The sequence below is a fragment of the Citrus clementina genome, unplaced genomic scaffold (assembly GCF_000493195.1).
Source record: "Citrus clementina cultivar Clemenules unplaced genomic scaffold, Citrus_clementina_v1.0 scaffold_6, whole genome shotgun sequence".
Taxonomy (NCBI): Eukaryota; Viridiplantae; Streptophyta; class Magnoliopsida; order Sapindales; family Rutaceae; genus Citrus; species Citrus x clementina.
In genome coordinates this window covers 7,293,591-7,300,759 of record NW_006262139.1, presented here as the reverse complement: position 1 = coordinate 7,300,759, position 7,169 = coordinate 7,293,591, and the positions used below count along the sequence as shown (strand labels likewise).

The 7,169-nt window shown below is 29.8% G+C and overlaps 1 long non-coding RNA gene across 1 annotated transcript; it reads left to right on the top strand.

The window, feature by feature from the left end:
- The first annotated feature begins 4,231 nt into the window (after positions 1-4,231).
- On the top strand, positions 4,232-6,961 carry LOC112097260. Its single transcript, XR_002904921.1, has 5 exons — positions 4,232-4,424; positions 4,864-4,974; positions 6,258-6,347; positions 6,417-6,521; positions 6,604-6,961. It is a non-coding gene; the product is annotated as an uncharacterized LOC112097260 (long non-coding RNA).
- The last annotated feature ends 208 nt before the right edge of the window (positions 6,962-7,169 follow it).

The following is a 7,169-nucleotide window of genomic DNA, read 5'->3' as shown; positions in this document are numbered from 1 at the left end:
AAAAAGGAAAATTTCCAACCCAACCACAACCAAATCATAAGATTCAAAAAATCTACCCACAGACCAAGTCAAGTCAGTTATAACTCTTCGTACTAGTAAGGTTGTTGATAGACCTATGCCTGAACCTTGTGAAAATGATGAAAATTCAAAGGGTAAGGAAAGACTAAATGAACTTACACCTGGTGAAGAAATAACTAGTGTTCCACCTAAACCACCATTTCTGCATGCATTGAATAAACTGAGGAAATCAAACCACTCTTCTGAAATTTATGAAATCTTCAAGCAAGTGAAAGTTAACATTCCTCCATTAGATGCAATCAAGCAGGTACCTTCATATACCAAATTTTTAAAAGACTTGTGCACTGTTAAGAGGAAATTGAAGGTAAAAAAATAGTGTTTTCATGGCCGAATAGATAAGTACAATTCTATTTACTAATAATAAGTTGAAATATAAAGATCCTGGTTGTCCTACCATTTCTTGTATTATTGGTGATCACAGAATTGAGCATGCTTTACTATATCTTGGTGCTAGTGTTAATTTGCTTCCATATTAAGTTATCTTCAACTTAATCTTCGTGAGTTAAAATCAACTCCAACTACACTTTTGCTTGCTAATGGATTAGTTAAAGTACCAAAAGGAATAGTGAAAGATGTTTTAGTACAAGTTGATAAATTCATATACCCAGTGGATTTTATTGTCTTAGAAATTGAACCTGTTGTGAATAATTATAAACCAATTCCTGTAACTTTAGGTCGACCATTTTTAGCAACTGCTAATGCTTTGATTAATTTTAAGAATGGTTTAATGAATTTATCCTTTGGAAATATGTGCATGCAACCTAATGAAGAAAATGAGAATGAAGATGATACTGATGAACAAAAGGAATTGATTGAATCTTGTATTGAGGAAAATATTCAAAAAAAGGATTTTTCTGAACTCTCTGGTGTTTGTTTAGTTAATTCAATTGAGTTAAATAAGCAACTTGAATTTTATATTCCTAATATAAATTCGTTACTTGATTCTGTGCAGACTTCACAAAATTATGATGACAAGCCAAAATTTGAGGAGCTTGGAATTATTGAAAAGACAGAACAACAAGAAGCACCTAAACTGTAATTGAAACCTTTACTTGAAGGATTGAAGTATGCTTTTCTTTGAAAAGAACAAAGTTATCCTGTTGTGATTTCTTCTACTTTAACAACCAACCAAGAAGGTAAGTTACTAAATGTTCTTAAAAGGCATAAAAATACAATTGGATGGATTTTAAATGATATTAAAGGCATTAATCCCTTAATCTGCACACAAAGAATTAATTTGGAAGAAAATGCTAAAACATGTCAACAACATCAAAGAAGATTAAACCCACACATGAAAGTGGTAGTCAAAACAGAAGTCCTTAAATTGCTTGATATGAGAATTATCTACCCTATTTCTGATAGTAAGTAGGTAAGTCCTATACAAGTAGTGCTAAAAAATTTAGAATTACTGTTATTAAAAATGAAAAAGGTAATTCCAACATGAATTACTTCTAGTTGGCGCATGTGCATTGATTATAAAAAGTTAAATGAAGCCACTATAAAATATCATTTTTCATTACCATTCCTTGACCAAATCTTAAAAAGAGTAGCTGGATATCCTTACTATTGTTTTCTAGATGGATATTCAGGTTATTATCAAATTCCTATAGCACTTAAAGACCAAGAAAAGACCGCATTTACATGTCCTTTTGGAACATTTTCATTTAAAAGAATGTCATTTGGGCTTTGTAATGCTCTTGCAACATTCCAAAGATGTATGCTAAGCATTTTTTGTGATATTGTTGAACATTGTTTAGAGGTCTTTATGGATGATTTGACTGTGTTTGGGAATTCTTTTGATGATTGCCTTGATAATTTGGAGAAATTTTTAAAAAGATGTGTTGAAAAAGAACTCGTGTTGAATTGGAAAAATTGTCATGTTGTGTCTATTAAAGGAATTGAAGTCGACAAAGCAAAAATAGAAGTCATATCTAAATTGCCACCACCAAAAACAGTTAGAGATGTGTGTTCCTTTTTAAGACATTCACAATTTTATAGGAGGTTTATAAAAAATTTTAGTGTCATATCTAAACCACTTTGTAACCTTTTCTTAAAAGATTCACCATTTGAATGGAGTGATGATTGCCAAAAATCTTTTGAGAAAATAATTTCTCTTTTAACATCTGTACCTATTATGCAATCTCTTATTGGTCTTTGCCTTTAAATTAATGTGTGATGCAAGTGATTCTGCTGTTGCTGCGGTTTTAGGACAAAGAATGGATGGTAAGCCCTTTGTAATTTATTACACGAGTAAGACTTTGGATAATGCTCAAATGAATTATTCTACAACTGAAAAAGAATTACTTGCAATGGTATTTGCTTTAAACAAATTTCGTTTATATTTGCTTGGCTCTAAATCTGTTGTGTTTACTGACCACACTGTTGTGAGATATTTGATAAGTAAACAAGATGCCAAACTGAGATTGATTCGTTCGATTTTGTTACTTCAAGAATTTGACCTTATCATCAAAGATAAAAAAAGGTGCTGAAAATGTCATTTCTGATCATCTATCAAGACTCACATCCAAATTCTGCACTAATATAACACCCATCAATGATTTTTTCCCTGATGAATTTTTATTTTATGTTACTTCAATGCCATGGTATGCTAACATTGTTAATTTTCTTGTTACAGGTAAAATACCTTTGCAACGGAATGCTCAAGAGAAGAAGAAATTTTTGGTTGAAGTAAAGAAATTTTATTGGGATGATCCTTACTTGTTCAAATATTGCCCAGATCAAATTTTTCGGCGATGTATTCCGGATAGTGAGGTAAGTAGTGTCATTAATTTTTATCATTCTAAAGCATGTAGTTGACACTTTTCTTCAAGAAAACTACTACTAAAATTTTGCAGTGTGGATTTTATTGGCCTACCATATTCAAAGACATATATGAATTTTGTAAAATTTGTGAAAAATGTCAAAAATTGGGATCAATTACTAAAAGAAATATGATACCTTTAAATCCCATACTTGAGATTGAAGCATTTGATTGTTGGGAATTGATTTCATGGATCCATTTCCATCATCTTTTGGATTTGTGTATATACTAGTTGCAGTTGATTATGTCTCAAAATAGATCAAAGCAATTTCTTGTCGAACTAATGATAGTAAAACTGTGGTTAAACTTTTAAGAGAAAACATTTTAAGTCGATTTAGAATTCTTCAAGCCATTATCAGTGATGGAGGTAAGCATTTTTTATAATAAATCATTTGAATCTTTAATGAATAAATATGGAATTACACATAAAGTTGCTATCCCTTATCATCCTTAAACAAATGGTCAAGTTGAATTAGTAAATAGGGAGATAACACTACAACAAATATGGTCTTTGGTAACATTATATTGTAGCATTTTTTTTTTAAGAATGTTACCAAATATTAATTTATTGTAATATTTTCTAAAGTGACGCTACCTTTGTAGTATGAAAGCCATTACATTTTGGTTTTAATGACACTTGATAATTACTAGTAGCATTTTTGTATATGCTACATATAATATTGAATTTTATAGCATCTAGGAAATGCTACAAGATAAGATTAAATAAAATAGCATTTGAAAAATGTTAAGAAATAGTAATAAATGTAATAATATTTTAAAATAGCATTGGTATCATTCTATTGGTAGCATTCTGATTGATAAAATACAATAGCATTTGAAAATTGTTGCAAGACAAAAGGATTGAAGTACTATTGGTGATATGAAAATATGCTAAATAGAATATCAATTAATAATTTAACATTCCAAAAATTCTACAAGATAGTATTAAATATAATATGTGTTAGGCATCCCAGCATCTAATTCTTAATTTGAGTCTCAACAGATGTGGCACTCATCTATTTAATGGCGAATAACTAATTTTATAAGTTATGAAATTCATCATCGAATAAATGTGTGATAAATAGTATTGGATCTCAAGTTGATACTTAAATACTAGGATCCCTAATATTATTGTCAAATATAATAACATTATTTTTTGTGAGTAAATATAAAAGCATTTTTAAAATGTCATAAAATAGTGAAAATTATAAAAATAAAAAATGGGCAGAAAATTAAGCTAAAGATATACAAATCGGGTAGTTTTAGTAAAAGGCGGGTACTTTATAAAAAAAAATGCCCATTTTTTTATTTCACTTCCCGCGATCCCTTTCTAGACAATTCCCCTCTGCTATCTCCTCTCCATGCCCATTGTTCTCTCGAACTCTAATTCTAACTAAATCTATAAAAAAGAAGATAAAAACAGAAAAAGACGAACAACGATTCCATGGGTACTTCACGTATGTTTGCTGATTTCAGAAAGATTACTTGGCTTTTTGGATGATTTAGAAGTGGCATCATTGATTTGGTAAGGATTCTTACTCCGTTATTCGTGCAACTTCAATTTCATTATTCCCATGGTCAAAGCAAACGCACATCTCTAATGTGGGTGCTTTTTCTTCCATTCACTTGAGTAATTAATGATTAAATTATTTACTATTATATATGGGTCTGATGGTTGAACATTTAAATGGAAAAGTCATGTTATCTTGTTAATTGGTTTTGGATTATTGATAGTTTTATAGTTTATTATTTCTTTTCCTCTCAATCCCTAGCATTCTAGCAATATCTACAATTAGTTGCGTCAATACAAATTTTTTAACTTATATGTCGTTATTATAGATTGGCTGCTTATGATTTCTTTCTCTTTTGATCAAATTGGTCTTGGGTTTTGATATATTTTATGATTGTCAGTATTGACATAATTTTAACTGCAAAATCTCAAAATTCTTGTTTGGTATGTGTAGTGTTAGCCTTTGATTGAGGAGTTATCAGCTTCATACTTAATAGACTTGCAGCAACGTCCATATCAATTCTAAGGCAGGTTTGGTGAAGAAATTTAAAGTCAAAGAACAAAGGTACAGCCAATACAATTTTCTGGTACTATTTATTTTATTTTAATATGTTTTAAAATTTGTTTACGGCAACATCTTTTAATAATTATTAATTTGTATTGTGACTTTTATGTTTTGTGTTTAAAACTAATTCTTTCTTTTTGTTTGTTTTATGTTTGTTTGGGTAATGACAGACAAAATATATATGTAAGACTTTAATCATTGACGGCTTTATTCTACATTGTATCTATGTAGTTATAAATAATATCAATTTTAGCTGATGAAATGAATCATAAACTGAAAGAGAGCATTATCATAAATCATTTAAATTTAAATTTTTTTTCATAGTTCATGATAAATATTGCTCACATGAGAAGTAATGATTTTAGATATGCTTTCAGATACATGAATATATGAAGTATATAAATTAAAATGACTCTCATTGTACAGGGTTAATATATTTATATGTATGTAAATTAAAAATAATTTCCAAGTGGTTAAATGATATATATTTGTGGTACCAGGAGTAGTGGATATATGATGATGAATAAAGATTGGATCCATCTTAACAGGTAATAAAAGATGATTTTTAAGCAAGATAATAAAACTATATAAAAAAGTACACATTATTAGTAATATTTAATTAATATTGTGATTTGGTAGAGCTACTATCGAGTATATGCAAGTTGCTTTGAATTTTGTGAATTTGGCCAAAAGAAATGCAGGGAATGTAGATAAGATTTTGTGTCCCTGTAAAGATTGTTGAAATCTAAGTCATCATCTTGTGGAGACTGTTTATGAGCACTTGATCTTTAAAGGAATGGATCTTACTTACACAACTTGGTTCCATCATGGGGAGAAACTAAGTATAGATGAAAATCCTAAAGAAGTGAAAATGTCAGACACACATAATTTATATGCAAATGCATATATGGAAAATGAAGATGATGAATGTAACACCTGCACTAGGAAAAGATGAAGACTTCACTCAAAAATTAGAAGATGCAGAAACTCCATTGTATCCAAGTTGTACAAGATACACAAAATTATCAGCCATTGTAGCTTTGTACAAACATAAAGCTGTAAACAAATGGTCTGACAAGAGTTTTGATGGATTGTTAGAACTGCTGCATGATATGCTACCTGTGGATAATGTGCTTCTTAGATCAGTTTACTTAGTGAGAAAATTGTTGAAGACATTTGATTTAGGGTATGAGAAGATACATGCCTGTGTAAATGATTGTTGCTTGTTTAAAAGAGAAAAAGAGAATATGGATAGTTGCCCAAAGTTTATATTAACTGTGCAGGAAAGAAGTGAAGGATTTAAAAAGATTATGAAGAAACAAATCCCACAAACAACAGGTCGTAGGGGACTCGCTAGAATGACAGAAGATATGGTAAAAAAAATATTTCTTTATAATAGGATTTTAGCTGAGCAATCATTTCTAAACTATTTTCTGTTGCAGAAAAAAAGTAGTGGAAAAACTGAAGTGCCTAGAGTTGATGTATGGATACGAGCACATACAAAAAAGGACGGTCAACCTGTGAACATTCAAGCTGGAGAGACTATTGTAAGAATATCCATTTATTCAATTGATATGCTTGTTTTTATCATTTGTTCTTAATGAATATTACTTTTAAATAAATTTTCAGGATAAATAAAAAGAAACTTTGCAAGATCCATCACGACATTCTTCAAATAATCTAAGAGATGATGCTCTCTCACAAGTACTTGGGCCTGGCAATTCCCATTTAAGAGCTATCAGCAAAGGAGTCACCATTTCAAAGTTGGCCATAATATCAAAAAAGGACATCATAATAGCTAAGTTGACAAAAGAACATGATGAAATTAAAAACGAAAATGCTCAAATGAAACAAGAACAAGATGAAATGAAGAAAGCATTGTTCGATATGCAAAGTTTAGTTGAAGAGTTACAAAAAAGGCAGGCATGTACTATGTTTTACTCACTTTTATGTAGTTGTTATAATATTTAGTTACTAACTTTTTATTTTTCATTTTAGAGTCATTTTCATTAAACCAAAGCAAGTGGGAATCCTCCGAAAACACCTTTGACTTCTCCAATGGTAAGAAACTTATTTACACTTTTAAGTTTAGTGAAAGTATGAAAAATAAAATGCTGAAGGTTTATTACTAATATTTTTTTTCTTAATTAAATTGTCCTTGTGTTGTTGTTAAAGAGTGTAAAGGCAATCCCGAA